Here is a 23,815-nt window from a genome sequence, read left to right on the forward strand (position 1 = left end):
CGCACCAATTAGTTTCAAGCGATAATATTGAAGACAAAACAATTAAGTTAAAGATTCATACGTTGAAAGACAACAAACGAAATGTCAACGTAATTGATATGAAAGTTGGATCAATAACAAAAACAACAGTAAACAAATGTAGTACACAGGTCTTGTAACCGGTAGGTAAATGTCCATTTAATTGCAGTTAATAGCCGCGCTCCAGTTGAGCTGGAAACCGAAACTGAAAACTGGTTCACATTTATCAGGTCAACGCATAAGTATTGTAGCCTAGGCAGAGGAGCTTGGAATTTAATGCCTTTGTCGGTGAGATTTTACATTTTTGCCGAGTCGCAATCCGATTCAATGGTTTTGTGGACGAAACAGAAAACTATAAGATATTATTCAAAGCATTTTTAATTAATGTTTGAACAGTATTTCTAAGACTGTATTTCGAAGTCATATTGTGATGTAAATTCAAAGAACGTCTAGCAACAACGAAAAACCATTTCTCTGGATTTTCGAAAAAGTAACTAATCTACAGTAGAGGCCATGAAGAGCTGTTTCTTTTTGATTGATGTTTATTTAATTATAAACTCATACGAACTCTACATCTCAACAATAACTCATCTATATTTGTATTACCTACTGTAGATTAAAGTACCTGCGCGAAAGCATTGGTACAGGCCGCCATCTTGGTGACGTCAGTTCCACACATAAAAATTCACCAATGAAACGTATCGTTTGCAACCAAACGCTGACAGCTCACGTCACAAAGATATGTGCCAAGGATCTTTCCTTGCTCAAACACGCGGGGGTTATAATTTTTATAAAAACTGAAAAAGTAGATGCTACTAGCAATAGCGTACTTTCACCACTGTTATATTGTTTTTTTTATGAAAATAAGGGTCGAGACGAGCAGCATGTTCAGTTGGTGATAATTGACAGGCCCTGCCCATAACAATGCAATGCCGCTCAGGATTCTTGAAATCCCAAAAATTTTGAGCGACACTACAATTGCGCTCGTCACCTTGAGACATAAGATGTCAAGTCTCATTGCCCAGTAATTTCACTAGCTACGGCGCCCTTCAGACCGAAACACAGTAATGCTTACACGGTACTGATTCACGGCAGAAATAGTCCCACTGGTAAAAATGGCAATGTTATAGCACTCGTAATGAACAGTCAAGTCAAAACTAGATGTCGTATTTTAAAACTCCCAAGCGGAGCCTCCGAAAATGAATAAAATACATGCATGAGTAATACAGCTGCGCCATTAGCATCGCTTATCTCAAATGTCCTAAAAGTTCCGCTTACAGTATTTTCTTAAAAATAAAACCAAAAAAGATAAGAGCTGTTGTGGTCGCAGTGCCGGTAAAAACATGCATCGACATGTTTGCCATTTATTATCAGACATAGTGTGGAGCTCAGTAATGTCGACCGTTACGCGTTCAATTTTATCAACATAAAACAAACACACGTGGGTACAATAACTTTAAATATACACACACTATCGTATAAGTAACTTAATTTACAATTATAATTTTTTTTTGACTCAAAGTTATGCAATATATAATACAATATTATAAAAGATTTTTTGTGAATGAGGGACAGATTTTTCCCTTCGCACGTCATTGAACTTCCGTTATATCAATAAAAGCATATTAAGGAAATTTCAATGAAGATACTGTGAAAACTGTAAAGGGAGGATAAAATTTGCTGAATTTCTTGCTGATTCTTCTCAGAATAAAGCCTCCTGGTAGTCTTTAACGGATGGCATCAAAATTGATTTTCATAAAAGTATATACATACTGTACATAAATGAATAAAGAAATTTCATTTACATTAACGACCCCTATAGTCAGTGGTTAGTGGCCCTGCGTACCTACTGAGCTAGAGGTACCGGGTTCGAATCCCGATAGGTGCAATTATTTATATGATGAATATGAATGTTTGTTTCCGAGTCATGGATGTTTATATTGTATGCTAGGCTGGATGTTTATAAGTGTACAGACTATGCCACTCTCTCTCTCGCATGTATGCTCTTGAACCCTGGTGTTGACGGATATCCAGAGCATATGTCATACGAAGAGCCAATAGGTAAATTTAATTAAAACTGCACAATAATTAGCCCGCATTAGATTGAAAACATTAATTGTAAGCGCCCTGCATCTGTAGATAATGGTACACTTCCAAGAACAGCGAGCAAGCAAATAGCCGTTAATGTCTTTTTATTTTTGCTTCGGAGAGGGCTTACCGTACTTACGTCGAGACGCAATTTTTCAGGGCATTAGTTCCGACTCCTGAGACTTGTTACTACTGCTCTAAATACGACACGGGAATTAACAGTATTCGCTGTTTATGTCTATTGGACATGGGTCGTTTTGAGGTATATTCATTTAATCTTTTTTTTTTATGAAAATAGGGGACGAGACGAGCAGTACGTTCAACTGATGGTAATTGATACGCCCTGCCCTTTACAATGCAGTGTCACTCAGGATTATTGAAAAACCCAAACATTCTTAGCGGGACTACAACTGTGGTGATCACCTTGAGACATAAGTTGTCAAGTCTCATTTGCCTTGTAATTTTACTAGCTACGGCGCCCTTCAGGCCGAAACACAGTAATGCTTACACATTACTGCTTCACGGCAGAAATAGGCGCCATTGTGGTACCCGTAATCTAGCCGGCATCCGGTGCAAGAGCCTCCCACTGGTATATATCCCACTCCCATATACTTAGAATATACTAGACGGTGCGATAATGCTTGACCAAAATTGTATAATCAATTTGTTGTTGACTGTGACAGTAATCACGACCATCATGTTCACGAAGCATCCTTACACAAACAATGAGTTCAAGCTCTGAAGGCCTTTGTTATGTATATTATAATTATTACAGCCATTGTAAAATACTCTATTTGATTGAAAATAATGGCCGTTGAGTTTCTTATATGTTCTTCTCGCGAGCTCTTCTTTTTACGAACATAATATGGTAAATTGAATTTAAAAGAAATATTTTTAGTGACGATTCAAAGGCGCTTAGTTTAAGCCTAATTGAATAAATTTTTTTTGACTTTGACTTTGAATACACTGTCAAAACAATGATAATTTTGATGTTGTCAGAATGTATGTCAAGCAGCCTTGCAAATAAACGCGGGAGTCTTTATACGTCCGAATAAATCACTCATAAACAAAATGTCTACATGTAAACATTCTGCATATTCTTGGTTTATCCTCAGATTTAACTTTATACTAATTTTATTTGTAAGGCCGTTCAAGTTTATGCATAGTTCCAACCATGACTTATCAAAATCTAGACCAGTATTGTCGTTCACTTATCTATACGAACACGCAGAGCTTATTCCATTGTTATACTGCGAAAACTACTGACACGATCGGAATAATACTTATCACCATAAGATGCAGCGTGTTTCGGAGAAGTTTTTAGTACCTATATCATATGTTTGTGATTACTTATGGAAAACCTATATATTCGCAATAAAAATAATTCAATCAATGACATTTCATTGCAATTATGATAACCACGGAACAGAAAAAACTAGTGGAAGTGGCATCTGGGCATTACCCTGTCGCCACTATTGTGTACAAATGTACCTACAAGAGGCTCAAGTGAGACCAGTCATTTGATGTCAAGTGAAGCATGATTATCTTTTAAAAAAATACAAATATGCCTTATTGTGCCATTTTTGAGTGTATAAATCTAAATATGTCCAACGAAGGGATTTCCTATCATCGCTAATCATAATTTTCCGATTTAAATACAATTAATATTTTTTATGTGTTGTGCAATATATACAATTAAAAATGAACCATAATATTACGACGTATGGCTCATTTACCTTTACGTTTAATCGATGTGTACATTACGTATGGAAGCACTATGGCTTATAAAATCTCATCTCATGTCTGGGTTTATACAGAATAACGACGAATACTTATAAAAAAAACTATGTTTTATGCGTGTATTGCTTCCCAGGTAAAAATTATATTGATATTGTAACTTTCCAAGACTATTCGCGTACTCTGTCTGGATTTTATTTGAATTGAGCTAAATATTTATATATTCTTTTAAATAAAACTATACATAAGAAAAAATATTGGCCTATTATTATTTAAGCTTCCGACGTACTTTATCGGTAATATAATTTATCAACTCTGATTACATAATTTCTAGTTTTCACTAACTTATCGATATGTTTTTTATTCATTTTCGTACAACATTTCGTACAAGATATTTTGACAGAAGTCAAATCTATGGTTACAGATACAGCGTTTCTATTACTTCAAGTTTTTATCTGTTATTTTTCGCACTTTAATAATATGAGATTAGCGTGATTGTATTATGTTCGAAAGTGATGTAAATAAATTTGTAGTTATGTCTTTTCGTGATTGTGAATTTAGGCCTATCATGAAGCAGAAATTAAGTGTGTATATTACATAATATTTAATATATAAATGTGTGAGTTTCGCGACATCGGTTTCCATAGTAAAATGACTAGATGCTATTTCTACTAGTTTTTTCTATTCTGTGATGATAACTCATAAGTGGGCGCGGGGTACTTAATTTGTTGTTGATCAATAATTCTAGCAAGCCTTCGGTACACAAAATAAACCATCGAAAAACGGACTCGGAGCCCCACCTTCTGTTTTAAAGTAAAACAAATATTGCCGTAATACTTAAGCTCCCCGTTTTGATGCCGGCACAATAAAGTACTTTGTAGCACCAACTATTACAAAGCCAATAAACTGAACATCTTGAGTGCACGTAAACGTACGAACGTAGATTCGTTGAACGAGCCATGGCCATACAAATAAACTAGGTTTAAAGTTATACCTGAGCATAAACCAAGATTATCCAAAATGTTTACAATTAGACATTTTGCTTATGATTGGTATATTCGGACGAATTTCCCGGGTTTATTTGTAAGGTTGCTTGTCAATGGGAAAACTTCAGAATTATCATTGTATATGGCCGTTAGTGCTTTTCACTGCCATACTTTGTGCAAACAAAATTTAATAACTGTCAAAAAGTGCACCAATTTGTACACTTTCGAATCAAGTTTTGCGCGTGCTAATCACATATTACTATCTACCTTCTTCTTTTTCATAAATCATTGCTATCATAATTTACCGTATAAAAATATAACTCAAGGTTTATTAGTCCCAAAAGTTTTGTTCGATGTAGAACATGTGTTCTCAGAGATGGCGCTCTTAACCTAATGGATGTTTTACTAGCCATCCTGTGAGACAGCGTGCGTTTATCTTTGTATGCTAGTTTTGAGTTTCCAGTAGGGACATATTACATTTACCAAAACTGAAGAAAAACATTGTAATGTACTAGATTGAAGTCAATATTGAAATAAAATTTAAAGAGTAATCCTCCCTGATAGTAAATACCTATTAAGACTATTAAAAAAGTATATAAAATAGAGGAATAACATAACGTTTTAACACAATATTATGTTACGATAAAATTTGTTCTTCGGCTAAAAGTATTTTAGTCGACGAAAGCTTACAAGCAAGTAGCCTCGTAAAGATTTTATTTTAGGACACGGTTTGTCTCGTTCAAATTGCCTCCTCTGAAATCTCGAAAGCTTCCTATAAAATCTCGACACCACACAGTGCATAGATTGTAGTCGTCTCGAAACAAGGACGTACTCGATAGATACTACACACGTCGCCTCTGCTACATCTAGGTATCATACAAAAGCAACTGTATACCATATTTTCTTTATCGCTGTAGGGATAACTTATCGATATAATGTAGTCAGATAATATTAAGATGATGTAAGAGACGATTTTAAATCTTTATAACATGCTTTAGTAATGTCACTAACTCAGTAAGCTTTTTCAGTGAGAATTAAATTCATAGTTACTAAAAATTTACGTACTTAAAACAGCTACACTCATAATCCTACTAATATCTTCCGTTTCTTGGCGTGCGTCCGCGCAGAATGTGATGTCGCTATGCCAACTTAATGGCTGACAGGCTTGCCCTGCATGTTTCAGTATGACAACTCTGTTATCCCTACTTAAACACTTTATTGAGATAAATAAAACCTTTAGTTGCGAATGCAACGGGCAACCACTAGTCGCCTAATAAAAGGTCATGAAAAAATATCCGAGCGGCGTTGTATACACATAGACAGATAACGTTAAAACATTCATTCAAATTAAAACCTTATTTCGTGGCAGTAATGTTCAAAGTCTATTGTATAGGCTTATAAGAAGCTCATTGATTATAGTACGAAATGTGGGATAGAGTAGTCTCTTACGGCCGTTCCCAATATTCGGTCTATCTCCTACTTGAGATAAAAATCGTAACTATCGTTGACTTTTCTGTCTCAATAAATTTAACGACGGTAACTCACCTTATCCGCACACGCTGTCTGTCAATGGGACGACGTATAGCTTATCAGCGATAGAAGTTTGTATGGAAATCGCAATTCACGCGTCCCAATGGGAAGGTATATTGGGACAGCTACAGATTATTGACTGCTAATTACTGATAGAAGAACGTAGTAATTTATCTCTATCTGTATATAGTATATTGTGAACGACCGTAAGTATGTTTATGTTTTAGCAATTGAAATGTAATTATTTAGCAAAATGATTAAAAACGTCAAGATAATTACATAATTTTGTTAATTTAAAGGGGCACTTACCTGAAAACCAACACTCCATCTTTTTTAAATTTGGTTATGTTTTTATTTGGACAGTTTTTCACTGAACCCTTTGTCGTTGAGTGGCGTTGTATTCAAAGCGCTGTCAATACACAACTGAACGAAAACTCTGCCTGATAGACGCGTAGGCAGAGTTTTGCTACAATCAATTTTTGGGCGTGATTGTGAGTCTTGTTTATCGTATACGTCAATGTTACTTAAACTTTTTATTTTTTTAAAAATGCTTTTATACTTAAAGTTAACACTTCCGTTTTTAATTAGATTATTTGACATCGCAATAATTGAAAGAAAAAAAATGTGAAGAGAATCTATTTAGGTAATATACGGAAGAAGGAAAGAGTGAATTCGTTGTAGTTATTACTTTTTCTACAATACAATTACCAAGTAAACGAGCGTGCTTCCATTAAAAAAGTTCTTGGTGGAATGTAATGGCATTGCTGGTTTTTTTTAAAAGGACGAGACGAGCAGGACGTTCAGCTGATGGTAATTCATACGTCCTGCCCATTACAATTGCAGTGCTGCTCAGTATTCTCGAAAAACCCAAAAATTCTGAGCGGCACTACAATTGCGCTGGTCACCTTGAGATATGAGATGTTAAATCTCATTGCCCAGTGATTTCACCAGCTACGGCGCTCTTCAGACCAAACCGGAATAATGCTTACCCATTATTTCTTCACAGCAGAAAAAGGCGCCGTTATGGTCAGGGGCGTGCATTGGTTTTCTAGCAAGGTAGGCACTGCGGATCTAACTAGTCATAGTTGAGCTTTGGAATATGAAAGATTGTTTACCGTAGGTATCTAGCGTAAGGAAAAATATTAAGAATGGGTGTTAAATAGAAGGTTATAAAATAACGGAACCGGACGGATATTTATTAAGGTTCATAACGAGGTAGGCACTGCCTAATTGCCTATATAATATGGACGCCCCTGGTTGTGGTACCTCTAATCTAGCCGGCATCCTGTGCACAGGAACCTCCCTCTAGTACTGGTCCAACGATCACTTAACCTAAGAACCTTTAATAAAAGAAAGTAAAGAAGACGCTAGAGCAGATGAATTGTTTGCGTTTAATCTTCCCATTCTTCTACTCGAAACCATTTTTCATATGCACGTAAACAACTAAATGAGTTTTTTACCCCATTTTTTACATCAACTAAAGCACACAAAACGTTATAACGAAATAAATTTGTTTGCTCTACAATGATTCATGCACCGTTATCTGAACTGAATTCGACTTGGATCATTATTCACAATAGAAAACACTCGATACTGAGAAGTAGGTATTGTGCAGTTTGATCCTTTCGTAGAAATAGCAAATCGTAAATCATGATTGAGGGCACTTTTATGAACTACCGTGTTTAATTGCTGCGATTTACTTACCATTGGTTAAATTGGATATTAAATGATTATTGTTACTAATGCAGATTTTTATGAGAAAAAAATGGACGATACGAGTTAGACAAACTGTAATATTGCGGCTTCCTGTGTTGAAAAAAATATTTCAGACACAAACTTTAAATTTTATAGGATTTTTTTTTCTTAAAAAAGTGATCACCATCTACACCATAATTTATAGATCAAAGCATTAGACTAAAACTTAAGGCTGGTGATTGCAACTGGCAGCCCAATTAGACCTAAGCCTGTGCTAGGGCTGTCCAAATATCCTCGACCTAATTGTAAAAAAATAAAATATTAAAGTTTTCTAATTTAATCTAAAATTTTAATCTTATGAATTATTTACCTAACTAAACTTAATTATTATTAGTTTTATTTGGATTATCATATATATAGACAAAAATATATACGAAACAATAAGAAAAGTTATAAAAAAGAATAATATATATATAAGTAATATTATTGCAACAGTGTTACTGTATTAAGTTTGAAGTATACGAGTAGTTACTTGTACATAGTAAATATGATAAAGTGTCCGTGATACAAATAGCATTAGCATCAACAAATCTTGTCATAAAGACATTAAAAGTTATGTATATATATATGTTATATGGATATATCTTAATAGGCAATTGGGAGTTTAATTGTTTATAGTACGTTAATGTATAGATGCAAAAATATCAGCCATAACGGTTATAGATAAAGATGTACTGTAAGAATATCTTACGTTCGGTTCTAGCAAAAATATACGAGCAGTGAAAGATATTTAATGAGAGAGAAAGAAATTCGCTCGCAGCGCATCCTAGACACTAGCAGCTTCCTCGGACGGATAACAGTTTCTCTACGTCCCGCAAGTGCCCGCGTCTTCAGCAGAGATTGAAACGCTCGCGTAAATCACTTGCGAAAATCCTCCTCCGACATCCACACGAGAATATGTTACTAGTTTAGAAAGAACTACGCCGAACACGGGTTTTCTGTTTGCGGCAAATGGAGATTAATGCTTTTATTATGATCGAAAGTAGACTCGTATTGTACGGTCAACAGCATGTCGACTGTACATCACGTTTCGCGTATCAGCGTTTACGTCGCCTCGCGTTATTTCCTAAGTAATATTGTAACCAGTTCGCGACAAGCCGCCGATCGATTCGCGTGCTCATTACCATACCAACATTTTACCATTTTACCATATAGCATAAGTTAAGGTTTCAATATACCATTTGAGCCTAACTTGTGTTTTACTCTGTACGGAACCAAACCACCGTACATTGTGGTCCTTCGGCCTTTTGTTAACCAGTGACCAGAATTTTTTTTAACCATTCCAAGGACATTGTGGTCCTTCGGCCTTTTGTTAACCAGTGACCAGAATTTTTTTTAACCATTCCAAGGACATTGTGGTCCTTCGGCCTTTTGTTAACCAGTGACCAGAATTTTTTTTAACCATTCCAAGGACATTGTGGTCCTTCGGCCTTTTGTTAACCAGTGACCAGAATTTTTTTTAACCATTCCAAGGACATTGTGGTCCTTCGGCCTTTTGTTAACCAGTGTATTTTTTAACCATTTCGAGGACACAAAAACATTGTGATCCATCGTTCTATTAACCAGTACCATTAGTTAACCATTTTAACCAAAATTCGTCGCGTGTGTAGTGAACCAAATTAGTGTTGACCAAAGTGCTTGTGTGTGGAGTGTAACCAGTTCACCAGATCGGCGATACTACCAGCGACTACCAACGGGGAGACTGCTGAGGACACACCAGGTCACCACGTACCAGTCTTCAAGTAAGATCTTTCCTTTTTATCACTCACCACTCTTTACCACTCTCTTTTGACCCGTAACCATGGAGGCTCTATTAACCACCCAAAACCAGATTATGTCCGCGATTAACACGCAGTGTGTTAATTTCAAGAAGGACGGGCCAGAACGAAAGACACCCGCCTATATTGAAAAACGTCTCAACGCTTTAGACTCGTACTGGAGTGAATTCCAGACCAACCATACTAGGCTTTGTGCTGAGTTTGAAGACCCTAACCATCGCTACTTCGCGGAAAACCATTACCAGCGGACGAAAGATTTTTACCAGGAAGTTAGGAATATGATTTCTAATTACGTAACCAGCGATCCCAGCAAACCATTACTGAGACCTGCTACACCATTATCGCAGGGCTCAGATAGGCGCGATATTTTCTCTCCCGCTCAGGAGGGTCCCTCTTTTAGCTTCCCTGCACCAAAGCTATCGAACCAGGGCAACTCCAGTAGGGTCGAAGAAATGCTGCGAAAGCAGAAGAGCAACTTCAAGGCGCTATCCCGTACCATAGAGGCTGTCGACCTTGAAAGCTGCTCCGACCGCTGGGAGTTCGAAGATATTTTACGAACTATCCAATCAAGATGGTCGGTCATCGATTCTCTTCACTGGGACATCGACAGCGAAGGGCTGCTCGACAACGAAGAGTATGAGACAGCATTCGCTGAGATGGAGAAGAAATACAACACCATGAAGAAGGCAGTGAACAGACAGATGTGGTCGTCATCTTACAGGGAACGTTCAACCCCACAAATGGACATTCCCACCTTCAGCGGAAACTACCAAGATTGGATATGTTTTAAAGATTTATTCTCCGAAACAATTCACCATAATAAATCTTTACCAAATGCGCAGAAAATGCAATTCTTGAAAAGTAAGCTCCGTGGCGAGGCTGAAAAATTAGTTCACCATTTACGCATCAATTCTGAAAACTACGAAGTATGCTGGGACATATTAAACCAACGTTACCATAATACTAGGTTAATATTTAATTCTCACATACAATTGTTACTAACCATGCCTACGATTCAACATCAATCTGCAGCGGTCATCAAAAAGTTACATGACACCACCAACGAGTGTCTTAACTCTATAAAAGCAATGGGCATCGACATTTCCAACTGGGACCCATTGATCGTCTATATTTTGTGCCAAAAGTTAGATACTGAAACCCATAATGATTACATTGTGTCGCTTAAGAATCCAAAAGAATTGCCTACTTTGTTAGATTTTTTGAAATTTTTAGAAATTAAATTTACTTCGTTAGAAAGCTCTCGTCGTAAGCAGGACTTCAACAAATCAAATTCATCCCAGGTACACCAAAACCAATACCAAAAACCATGGGCTGAAAAGCATACCAATAACCATTTACATAATTTTATGAACAGAAATTTTAAACCAAGACCAGCTGTAATAAACCACGTCAATACGAAACCAGTACATATTGCGCCACAACGGAAATGCATACTCTGTAAAACGTGTTGCCATGAATTGTTTAAATGCAAACAATTTCTAGAATCCGCACCGCTGAATCGACTTAAGGTCATTGAATCCAACAAATTATGTAAAAACTGTTTAATTAACCATTATGACAAGGAATGTTCTTCGGAAAAAACTTGCCGTTTTTGTAACCAGCAGCATAATACTCTTCTGCATAATGCTCTTGTCACTTTTGCACCATCTACTTCTAGAAATACCGAGATCGAAAATTCTCCTAGAAAATCCAATATATGCGTTACCAATGCCCCACAAGAAACCATGCCCAAATTATTAGCAACAGCTAAAGTTAATATTATGTCTATGGATGGCTGTCACCATACCATGCGAGCCCTCATAGACCCGTGCGCGGAGTCATCTCTCATTACAGAGAATGCCGCTCAACTTTTAGGCCTACCCAGGATTAAGCGCCACTGTGTGGTGGTCGGAGTAGGCGCAAAAGCCAACAATAGTAAGGGAGTCGCACAGCTTTCAGTGTCATCTCTTCATAATAATTTCACATTTAAAACGGAAGCCTATGTGATGAAGCATGTCGTCGGGAATTTACCACACGAAACATTAGAAAAACCAGCTTGGCCGTATTTACAAAATTTACCACTCGCAGATCCAGAGTTTTATAAAAGTAGACCAATAGATTTAATTTTAAGCGTTGAAGTTTACGAATTAATTATTTTACCAGGTTTAATTCGTAATGGCACATCACTACCAATCGCGCAAAATACCAAGCTCGGTTGGATTCTTAGTGGTACCATAAAACCAAACCAAACATATTGCAACGTCGTCATGGTCGACTTGCAGGATATACAGCGGTTCTGGGAGATTGAAGATATCTCAGACAACTCTGTAAATATTACGGATGAAGATAACCATTGCCTTCATCATTATCAACAGCATACTACGCGCAAACCAGACGGACGTTATGTTGTACGGTTACCATTAAAACCAGAGATTACCGAAAAATTGGGTGAGTCTAAAACCAAAGCCGTAGCCCAATTTCGGCAATTAGAACGCAGATTTTGTAAAAATAAAATTATCGAACAGAACTACAAACAATTTATCCATGAATATATTAATTTAAACCATATGAAGAAATGTAATAGTAATCCGATACTTCAGTGCTATTTACCTCACCATTGTGTAATCAGAACGGATTCCACGACGACTGCCACGCGAGTTGTTTTTAATGCCTCAGCGAAAACTTCGACTGGACTTTCGTTGAATGACCTTATGTACTCTGGACCAAATTTACAAGAGGATTTGTTTACTCTCATATTAAAGTGGAGGCAGTACCAAATAGCCTTCACAGCCGATATAGAGAAGATGTTCAGATTTATAGATGTCCATGATGATGACCAGCCGCTCCAGAAGATCGTGTGGAGGGACTCTGAAAAGCAACCATTAGAAGAATACCAACTTACCACTGTCACATACGGCACCAAGGCCGCACCATTCCTAGCCATGATGACATTGAAACGTCTGGCTAAGGATGAAGGTCACCGTTACCCAGAAGCAGCAGAAGTTCTGGCTACCAGGCTCTACATGGATGACCTCCTCCATGGACATCATGACCTCCAGTCTGCAAAGAGGCTGATTTCCGACCTCATAAATCTCCTTAAGTTAGGTGGATTCAATCTAAGGAAGTGGTCGTCAAATCAACCAGATGTACTACCAGATAACCAGTTACCATGCGAAGACCAAGCATATGTTTTTAAATACCAGGAATCAACCAAGGCATTAGGACTTAAGTGGCATCCCGACGAAGATTATTTCACTTTTCAATTGAATTCCGAACCAGTCAGTAAACTCACCAAAAGAAGTTTACTCTCGAATATATCGAAGATATTTGATCCGCTTGGATGGCTTTCACCAGTTACCACCAAGTTGAAACTACTCTTCCAGGAAGTATGGCTCTTAAATCTTCTGTGGGACGACGAATTACCAGCTGACATCAACACAAAATGGAAAACCATAGAGGCTGACATCACGAAAATTAGCCATATTACCATACCAAGGTGGTTGCAGTCTTCTAAGAACGACACCATTGAATTACATGGGTTTTGTGATTCATCACAAAATGCCTACGCTTGTGTTGTATACTGCAGAGTCAACAATATTACCAGCAACCAGTCTTCTGTAGTATTAGTAGCTTCGAAGTCTCGTCTCGTACCTGTAAAGAAAAATGTATCGTTACCTAGATTAGAGTTATGTGCAGCGGTTCTACTTACCAAGGTCATGAAGATCACCTGTAAATGCCTATCAGATTACAACATCAAAATCTACGGTTGGTCTGATTCGACAGCTGTGTTAGGCTGGCTCAACGGCGACCCATGTAAATGGAAACCATTCGTCGCGAATAGGGTGAAGCAGGTCATTGACATTATACCATCGAGTAGCTGGCATTATGTGTCAACAAAGGACAACCCAGCTGACTGCGCAAGTAGAGGCATTACCACAGAACAGCTGATTAACCATTCCATGTGGTGGATAGGTCCCCACTGGCTACGATCGTTTGAAGAGTCCAAATTAACCAATAAATTATATACAACCTGCGAAGAGCTTAAAAAACCATTATTAAATATAAATGTAAACACAATTAAATATCAAAACAAGGTTATAGATAGTATAATTAGCAGATACAGCGATTTTACGCGAGCTTCAAGAGTGCTTGCGTGGGTGTTACGTTTTACACCTAAGTCATTTAATACTAATAAAACAAACTACTTAACTATATTAGAAATAAGAAAAGCTAAAAACTTAATTATAAGGCATATACAACAAGTAGAATTTTTAGAAGATATACAATATATTAAAAACCATAACCAACCTAACCCTAAGAGTAAATTATTAAAATTGAAACCATTTATTGATAACCAGGGGCTCTTGAGGGTTGGGGGGCGATTGACCAACGCCAAAATAGAAGATAGTATGAAACATCCGTGTATTTTACCACATAACCATTTGCTTACTGACATGATTATTGACCACGCGCATAAGATGACCTTTCATGGGGGTCCCCGGTTAACCCTTGCTTGGCTGCGTCAAGAATATTGGATCCTGGGAGGAAACAATGCTGTAAAGAAGAGGCTACGGAGATGTGTGCTATGTAGAAGGCACGACCCCCTGAAACACGACCAGTTGATGGGAGACTTACCACCTGCAAGAATCAACAGGACCCGCCCCTTTTACCATTTGGGGGTTGATTTTACTGGTTTTGTTGACGTCAAGTCTGCGAAGGGTAGATCAGTGAGATGTACCAAAGGATATGTCGCCGTCTTCGTGTGTATGGCGACCAAGGCTGTACATTTGGAGTTGGTCTCTGATCTCACCGCCTCAGCATTTTTGGCAGCCCTCAGAAGACTTGCGGCCAGGAGAGGATCGCCCGGTCACATTTACAGTGACAACGGGACGAACTTTATAAAAGCAAATAGAGTTTTGCAAGAGGAGATTGTTAACTTGAAAACCATATTGAATGACCAGTTTTATGCAGAAATAGCTGAAATGTCGATAGAATGGCACTTCAACGCACCATCTTGGCCAAGCGCAGGCGGTCTCTGGGAGGCTGCAGTGAAGAGCTTGAAATACCACCTGAAGCGAGTAATAGGAGAACAAAAACTCACCTACGAGGAGTTCTCTACTCTTCTAGCTCAGCTAGAAGGATGCCTTAACTCCAGACCTCTGTGCCCGCTGAGTGAAGACGTCGAAGACTTAGATTGTTTGACCCCTTCTCATTTTCTGTCCAGTGGACCAACATTGACCATTGTTGAGTCAGAACACGACTTACGAACCAGATGGCAGTTAGTGCAGAAGATTTACCAAGATGTGTGGAAGAGATGGAGAGCGGAGTACCTCACACAGTTGAACGCTAGGTCCAAGTGGCGACGTTCACAACCAAATTTAAATGTTGGCGGCATTGTAATTATACACGATGCTAACCTGCCACCGGGTAAATGGGCTCTCGGTCGAATCGTGCAGCTACATCCGGGGCAAGATGGGCTAGTTCGAGTAGTCTCTGTTAAAACCAAAAATGGCATTATGAAGCGACCAGTAGTCAAACTATCTCTTTTACCTATTAACCACTCCAACGACGAAGACAGTAACCAAATTCATGAAACCACTGACCATAACCAGCCGAAACACCAGTCGAACGACGATTTACCAAAACCAAAGCGACGAGCTAGAAGAGGAATTGTTAATTTATTTACCATGGCACTTATGTTGTTTACCTTTTTATTTTCACCAGCCACGTGTGCATACAACGCTATAAACTTCAACGACAGTCAAAGTTTATATTTAGATAAAATATCAACCATGCGACTAGTTCAGGACGAATGGAAACTAGTTGTATACTACGATTTAAAACCATATTGGCAAGGCAGTAAATTGTTATCCAAATATATTGATCATATGGAATATATTTGCAAGGAATCGTCAGTCAGAAACCATTGTGAATCTATTTTAATACAATTACAGCACAGTTATACAGAGTTATCGCATTACAATAACATTCTGTCGACGCAGCAGTTCCCACGCGGGCACGCGCGGCGCAGGCGCGGCCTTATCAACGCTGTGGGTAATGTTGCACACGCGCTGTTCGGTGTACTCGATGACCAATTCGCTAAGCAGTATATTCAGGACATCGATTTAATTAGGGAAAACCAAAACCATCTTGCTGCTCTATGGAAAAACCAGACTTCCGTAATAGAAGCAGAATATAATGTATTGAAGAGGATGCAAGGCTCAATTGACAAACAATATAAAATATTTACTCATTACCTTAACCAGTTAAAGAACGCTACCAATGATGTCAAGAGTCAATTGAAAGACGTGGAAAACAATAATGAATTTTTATTATGCGCTATGGCAGCTAACAGCTTGGAGTCGAATTTGAAGAATGTGCAGGATGTTCTTTTAGATACTGTTTCGGAGGTGTACTTTGGGAAGTTCAACATACATCTTTTGAAACCCGACCAGCTTCTAGAAGAATTAAATATTATTTCCGGAAGATTGTCCAACGATTTAAGTTTACCAATAGAGAACACGCATACAGAATTAACCAAAATGTACCATTTACTCAAGGTCAGAGCGAAAATGCTAAATGACTATTTTATTTTTGAAATTAGAATACCATTAGTGAGTAGAGACCATTACCAAGTATATAAAATTTATCCTGTACCAAGACGGAACGGCAAAACCATGGTCACCCTAGTTCCAGTTTCGGATTACATTGCGATCAACTTACGAAGAGACTCATTTATGACCATATCACACTTAGAATTAAATAATTGTCTTCATTTAGATACTGAGACACAACTTTGTCCTTTGGAAAAACCAATTTCTCATATGAGTCATGATGACGTCATGTGCTCCAAAGACCAGGAGACGAAGCAGTGCAGAACCAAAACTGCCAAATGTCTAGATTGGTGGTCTCAGCTAAGCGAGGTCAATACATACTTTTTCTTTTGCTGCGACTCGTATCCAGTACGTATCATCTGTGGAGAGCAAATGTTTTCCAATCATCTTAATAATAGCGGCATTATTAGGTTGGGTCCAGATTGTGTTCTGAAAGGACAAGACATTACCATTTATGCTCGGAGGCTTCAGAACAATACATTAACCATACAGACGGATATACCAGCGATAGACATTCACCCCATCAACCACATCTTTAACCAGAATAAGACGTTCGTGTCGCTGATTTCGGAGCCAGCATCAGTGATGGGTGGTTACGATCAGGAGCTAGATGATATAGGCGCAAAAATAAAACAAATGAATTCAGAGAGTGGTCTAAAGGGTGGTATATCTTATCACGACGTTCACCACTACGTCGCGATATACGTGGTGGCGGGTGTGCTGGTGGCCGGGGCCGCCGCGTACGCCGTGCGGCGGTGGTGCCCGCGCCGCAGCCGCCGCCAGGACTCCAGCGCGCCGCCCGCGCCGGCAGCCGCTGGCGCAGGGCCAGCCGCGTCGCACCCGCCGCGCCCTGAGCCGCGGGGTCTGACGAACGCAGCGTTTGTGTATAGTGTTAGTGACCAGTGTGTAAGTGTAGTTAACCACGGGCAATCTAGTGCTAGTAAAAATAGTGATAAGTGTAGTGATGAAGTGAAAGACCAATCCACTTCTCCTGTAGTGCATAGGCATAATTTTAGTGATTACTGTGGCTAGAGACATTAAGGTTACCATTAGATAATGCAAATTTGTTTATCACCTTGTCTCACGTCACTCGCTAACCATAACCATTTCTTTTTTGTACCATCTTCACCACCACTCTTTCTTCTCTCGCGGTGGCAGCATGTACGGTCAACAGCATGTCGACTGTACATCACGTTTCGCGTATCAGCGTTTACGTCGCCTCGCGTTATTTCCTAAGTAATATTGTAACCAGTTCGCGACAAGCCGCCGATCGATTCGCGTGCTCATTACCATACCAACATTTTACCATTTTACCATATAGCATAAGTTAAGGTTTCAATATACCATTTGAGCCTAACTTGTGTTTTACTCTGTACGGAACCAAACCACCGTACACGTATGCCTAAAATACTTTAATCTAAATTCGCAAGTTTTGTTTAGACATTGTAAAAATATTTTTGCGAGTTTATTGGTTCTTACAAAACAACCACGTTCTAAAGTTCTAAGCTTAACTAAAGAGCGACTTTGGATGTTGAATCTGCATGACACTGCATGTCCTGAGCATACTTTTCATAAGATGGTACGTAATTACCGATTTTAGTTTATCATACCGGACTTTTTTCTCGAGATCGACTCAAAAAGCACTCGCGACCGACCGTTTGACCACCCCTGGCCTAAACCAATAAGGGAATTAAATGAATTTACCTGCTATTCGAGGGAATAGTTCAACTAGCCCTATTGAATAGGGTTCATTAAATTCAATTTTTTTTGTGGGGCGTTGTGTTTGCCTTTTAGAACAATATCCCAGAAAATCTTCAAAACACATGTATTCCAAATTCAAAAGAATTTTAAGGTAATTGTGTGGTAAGGTTTCTGTGACATATATGACTTTCTTAATTATACAACAGATTGGGAATAGAGCAACCGCCCTCAGGCTATCAAATAATAAAGTTTATTGTAAGACATTACACTGTAACCATATCTTAATAAAAAAAAAAGGAGACCGCTGAGTTTTTTTGCGCCCGTTCTTCTCAGGTCTGAAGCATACTTTTTCCAATGGGTGGTAGTTTTTGACTTTCAATAAGTGATATTTTATCCTATTTTGAATAAAATATTTGTATTTAAAAGGGACTCATATAAAGCAAATCGAAATCATTTTAATGACGCACGGTTGACAGTTCTGCTGTGAAACAATTTCACTATAACAACAGGGAGCATATTTTACGAAATATACTTACTCAATACTTGTTGATATGAAATATTATTGCCAAATTCATAAAAAAACAGTTTTTATTTATTACGAACAGAACGTCTGTCGGGTCAGCTAGTAATATAAAATAATACAAATATTTTATTTTGTCTCAAAACAAAACTTATTATACAAAAAACCATGTAGAAGTTACTACATACTCATAATACCTACTACACAACATTATACACCACAACAATTAGGTACAAACATTACGAAGAAGTCTACATAGGTACTTAAGTTTGGTAAATGCATCTAGACAAGTAGTTGTTACTGCTTGTACTTCTTAAATAAACTAGGTACATACAGACAGTAGGTTTATGTGAAACAAACATAAAAGCGGTGCCTTTTTCCACAAAATAGCTATTTTGCTGGAGAGTAGGTATGTAGTTTACATTATGACAACAATGTACTAATACATGGCTGAGCTCTAACTCCTAAGTCTCCCTGTGTCTAGGATATTAGTACTGTACATAATAAACTTATACCCCTTTTTTTTATGGAATAGGAGGACAAACGAGCGTACGGGTCACCTGGTGTTAAGTGATCACCGCCGCCCACATTCTCTTGCAACACCAGAGGAATCACAAGAGCGTTGCCAGCCTTTAAGGAAGGTGTACGCGCTTTTTTTTAAGGTACCCATGTCGTATCGTCCCGGAAACACCGCACAAGGAAGCTCATTCCACAGCTTAGTAGTACGATGAAGAAAGCTCCTTGAAAACCGCACTGTGGAGGACCGCCACATATCCAGATGGTGGGGATGATATCCTAATTTGTGGCGTGTCGTGCGAAGGTGGAATTATATATAATGGTCCCCCTTATTCATAATGGTCCGCTAACTTAAAACAGCCGCTAAGGAGTTTTATGTCTCATTCTGACTTAGGTCAATAGAAGAAGACAGAGTGAGAATTAGCAATGCTTTAAGTTAGCAGACTATTATGAATAAGGGGATTAATCTAGAGCTACATTATTATTCATATTGATATCTGTATTTTTCCAGCATCACAAAAATTAAATCAATTTAATATTATAAAGTACCACGAACTAAACAAAAAGTAGCGAAACCTATGAAAAAAACTGGTCCGACTTCATTCAAGATTTATTTATTCAAATGAAAAAGCCCCACTACAGCTTTATCTGCTTTTAAGCGTAATCTGTTATTTCTATTCAATTTGAATGTAACGTGTGTATTGAATGAGTCTTTTATTGTCGGCCCATATTGGCCATTCATATTCAAATCATACAATTTGAAAACTCAAACATAGACTGAATGAGGAGCTTTCTCCGGAGCCGTGTTTGTTACATTGTACATAATTATGGTGCGTACAGATTGGTGAAACGTTAAATGAAATGTATCATGCAATGAAAGAATTCGCCGTACACATCGCTGCTATGTTTCATGAAGGGTAAGAAACTTTGTTACACTCATAGATTGGACGTCTTGTGTGCGCAAAACGATGATTTCACGCGCACGCTACGAGCATTACAAGCCGCGCGCGAAGCGACCCTTGATTTGTCGGTTTTCCGAATGAACGCAAAGGGGTGCGTTTGCAGCTGAATGGCGGAAACAGTCATCAAAGAGGATGTAAATACTATGTAATAAGAGGCGAGACTGCCTAAGTAAAAATTGAAATTTAGTTTAGTTTGAAACGCGCAGTGAGATTTGGCATAAGCATAGACAAGTTTGAAATAGTAATAACGCGAAAATATCGCGACGAAGTATAATCCGGCTAAGTTTGAAAGCGAACAGTTGCTTAAAACGTAGGTTATTTCGGCTATCTCCGTTTCTTACAAGATTATAGCCGTCATCTGTCAATCTATCAATGACTGCACGTTTCATACAATCGTACTCACGTAATCGTATCAAGAAGAACGCGGAGGTTCAAAGTGAATGCGCGGTATGATCTCGGTTTGCGTTCACGGTTTCAGCGAACATACAATGAAAGGTAGAATGACACATCTCATATTACGTCTCACCAGTCTGTACGCACCTTAACAGAGACAGCTAACCGCGACCCTAGCGTACATAAGTACACATTTAAGTATAGGTAACTGTGTCAACTGCAGGATAATCGATACAGCTTCGTGAACAAAACAATTAAAACAACTCCCAATGGCTACTGTCTGTGTGTAGCTTTCGAGGGTAATTGAAGTTTCAACGGTAACTGTTAATAATCCAATTATGATTGGAATTATTATAGCTCCACTCATGTCTATAAATAGTTTTCTGAAGTTATACACCATTTGGCGCGTAATAGTAAAATGTCAGATCATTCATACGTCTAGATAGACTGTGACAGCTGTGAATACGCTGAAAAAAATTGAGGTTGACAGTTAACCTGATCAGACTGAATTTTTACGATGCGCGCAGTGCACACACACCGACACCTTCAAGTTAGTTGGTTTTAACTGAAGAATTTGTATTATACTTCCGCAAGCATAAGTGTGTTGTAACCACCAACCTGTATAAATACCACTGGACAGGCTGTTCCATATGTTTGACAGCAAATTTTTAGTGCCTATTTGAAGCGCCAGTAGCGAGCGTACAGAGAACTAATTTTGACGTATAATACAAATGGCTGCGAAGGAACGTACAATACTCTGAAGTATTTTATGCATTTTGGATTAATTTCGTTTATTTTCCGTGTTATTTATATTCAAGAATCAACGTAATAAAGTACACATAAATAGATAGAATAAATAAAATAACTAGAAAATAACATAAATAAATAAAATAAAAAAATACGCATTTATTTTCTTTATAGTTTCCCACCATCTATCGAACTTGCTGAGGTTGACATCACTAGTTTTAGTACCGCAGACTCTCGCTACATGGCCAACAGCGCAAAAATGGCGAATATCAAACAGGCACAAAAGCACTTTGACAGCCGCCAGTACAGATAATATTATTATATATAGTAGAGGTCAGTGGTTGTAAGTCATATTATGTCAACCGAACCACAACCAATGGATGAGAATTAATTTCAATATGTAGGTCGAGTTGTAAAATATAATTTAATGATATTTAAATAAACGTTATTCAACTAAATTATGCGGTAGGATAATATTGTCATATCTTTATTACAATATTGTTCTTTCTGCAACCGTAAAAAAGCACGAGGAATATAATATTTTTGAGGAGTTTTGTTTAGTTACTCCAAAGAAGTATGTATATAGCTTTTTGCGAGCGTACATAAGTAAGCACACACACATACTTTTTTTAATTTCAGTAAGCGTAGACAATATTCATTTCTATTATCTATGATCTTAGATATTTATTTAAGGGATTCAATGCGAGCGAAGCCGCGGGTAAATACTAGTTAAATGTAAAATAACAGCACTTTATATACATTAAACCAAGGCAAATTATGTGCATCTAAAGTTAAGAGCACGGGCCATTAGCACTTGCCTGCACTGGGAATTGTACTTAAAAATTACAACTTAAACGGCCTAACAAATAAATTTGGTATAAATTTATACTTGAGTGTCAACAAAGAATAAGCAAAATGATTACAAACAAACATTGCGCATATGATTGGTGATTGTGAGATGGTTTATTCGAACGTTTAAAGATTCCCGCGTTTATTTGCAAGCCTGCCTGACATTCGGAAAACTTTAGAATTATAATTGTATTTACAGTGGTAACACAAATATTGGCGGAATTAACACTAAAGAAAACTTAAATCACTTGTATATCTCCATTTTCATATAAGAATATCAATGAAGCAGTAATTTTAAACAACAGAACAGAATTAGATTGCCCGGCAACCATAAATAATTTAGCAACTAATAACGAAAGCAGAGCGTAGAGCTTAAATCTAAATTACAGATAAAGGCCGCTGAAATGGTCCACGCAAATTTATAATAACGGCCTCATCTACACCCCGTACGTGCAGCGGCATTATATTTCCAACTTGCACACAATTCCGACACAATTATTATATTAAATAGAGATTCATTTAAACGTTACGTTTCAGTGCAGCGAAATGCCGCGACTAGCGAATGGTGAATATTCACGTGAACGACGAAATGTTGTTCAATTCAATGTTGTTTTCTGTTATTTGAAAAGCCAAATGATGTATTTTAATGGGCTAAGAGGAAACAGCCGTAATTTATCTAAGTTGGACTTCTGCTAACTTAGACGAAGAATTATTTTAAAAAGATAATAATTTAATATACGTTCACAAAAATTTACACTTTTGCTCTAAATAGTGTTTTCATAATTATAACACTAGAAATAAGGGATTGCTTGTTACTAATTCTAGTAGGCTTCATAGGTATTATGTAGGTATGCCAAAGAATGCTGGGAGAATTTCTTGCGCTGTCTCCTGTCTCTCAGAGCGCCACTTGTTTCCGAAGCGGTGGTAGTTTTTGAACTTGAACATCAAAAAGATAATAAAAATAAATGCCTTTTATTACTATTGCTATTTTTTCATGACCGACATTAAGTTGCCAATAGACTTCCGGAGATGATTGGGTACATGCCTATAAAGTATAGAAATCTAAGATATCTCAGATGAGGACCAAGTGCCTAAAGAATAAAACTTAGAATAGACTTAATTGAAACCTATCCAGTAATTTTTTCGTGATGCGCGGACAAATGAATAGGTACCTATATCATTTTATATATATAAATTAACAGAATAAAGATGAATGACAATAAAGACAACGGAATAAAACAAGTATGATGGTGAAGACTCCCGATGTCCAAATGTTTCAAAATAATTTGGGGAAAAATTCATGTTTTGATATAATAATATATATTGACACACTTTTTACACAAATTATCTTGCCCCAAGTTAAGCATATAATATAGCCTGTGTTATGGGTACAAGACAACGATATATTTAACTTATATATTTATACTTACTTAAACATACATAAATTCATATAAACATACATAAATACATTTAAACATCCATCACTCGGAAACAAACATCCATATTCATCATATAAATGCTTGCACCTACCGGGATTCGAACCCGGGAAGAGGTCCCGGGCTTAGTAGGTAGGATCGCTAATCACTCGGCTATACAGGTCGTCGATATCCTATGCACTATA

The 23,815-nt window shown here is 37.7% G+C and overlaps 1 protein-coding gene across 1 annotated transcript in view; it reads right to left on the reverse strand.

Annotated features, from left to right (window-relative positions):
• The window catches only part of LOC126968604 (disintegrin and metalloproteinase domain-containing protein 10), a 153,297-nt gene that overhangs the window by 42,075 nt on the left and 87,407 nt on the right, over positions 1–23,815 (reverse strand). The window lies entirely within an intron of this gene.

The sequence above is a fragment of the Leptidea sinapis genome, chromosome 1 (assembly GCF_905404315.1).
Source record: "Leptidea sinapis chromosome 1, ilLepSina1.1, whole genome shotgun sequence".
Lineage (NCBI taxonomy): Eukaryota > Metazoa > Arthropoda > Insecta > Lepidoptera > Pieridae > Leptidea > Leptidea sinapis.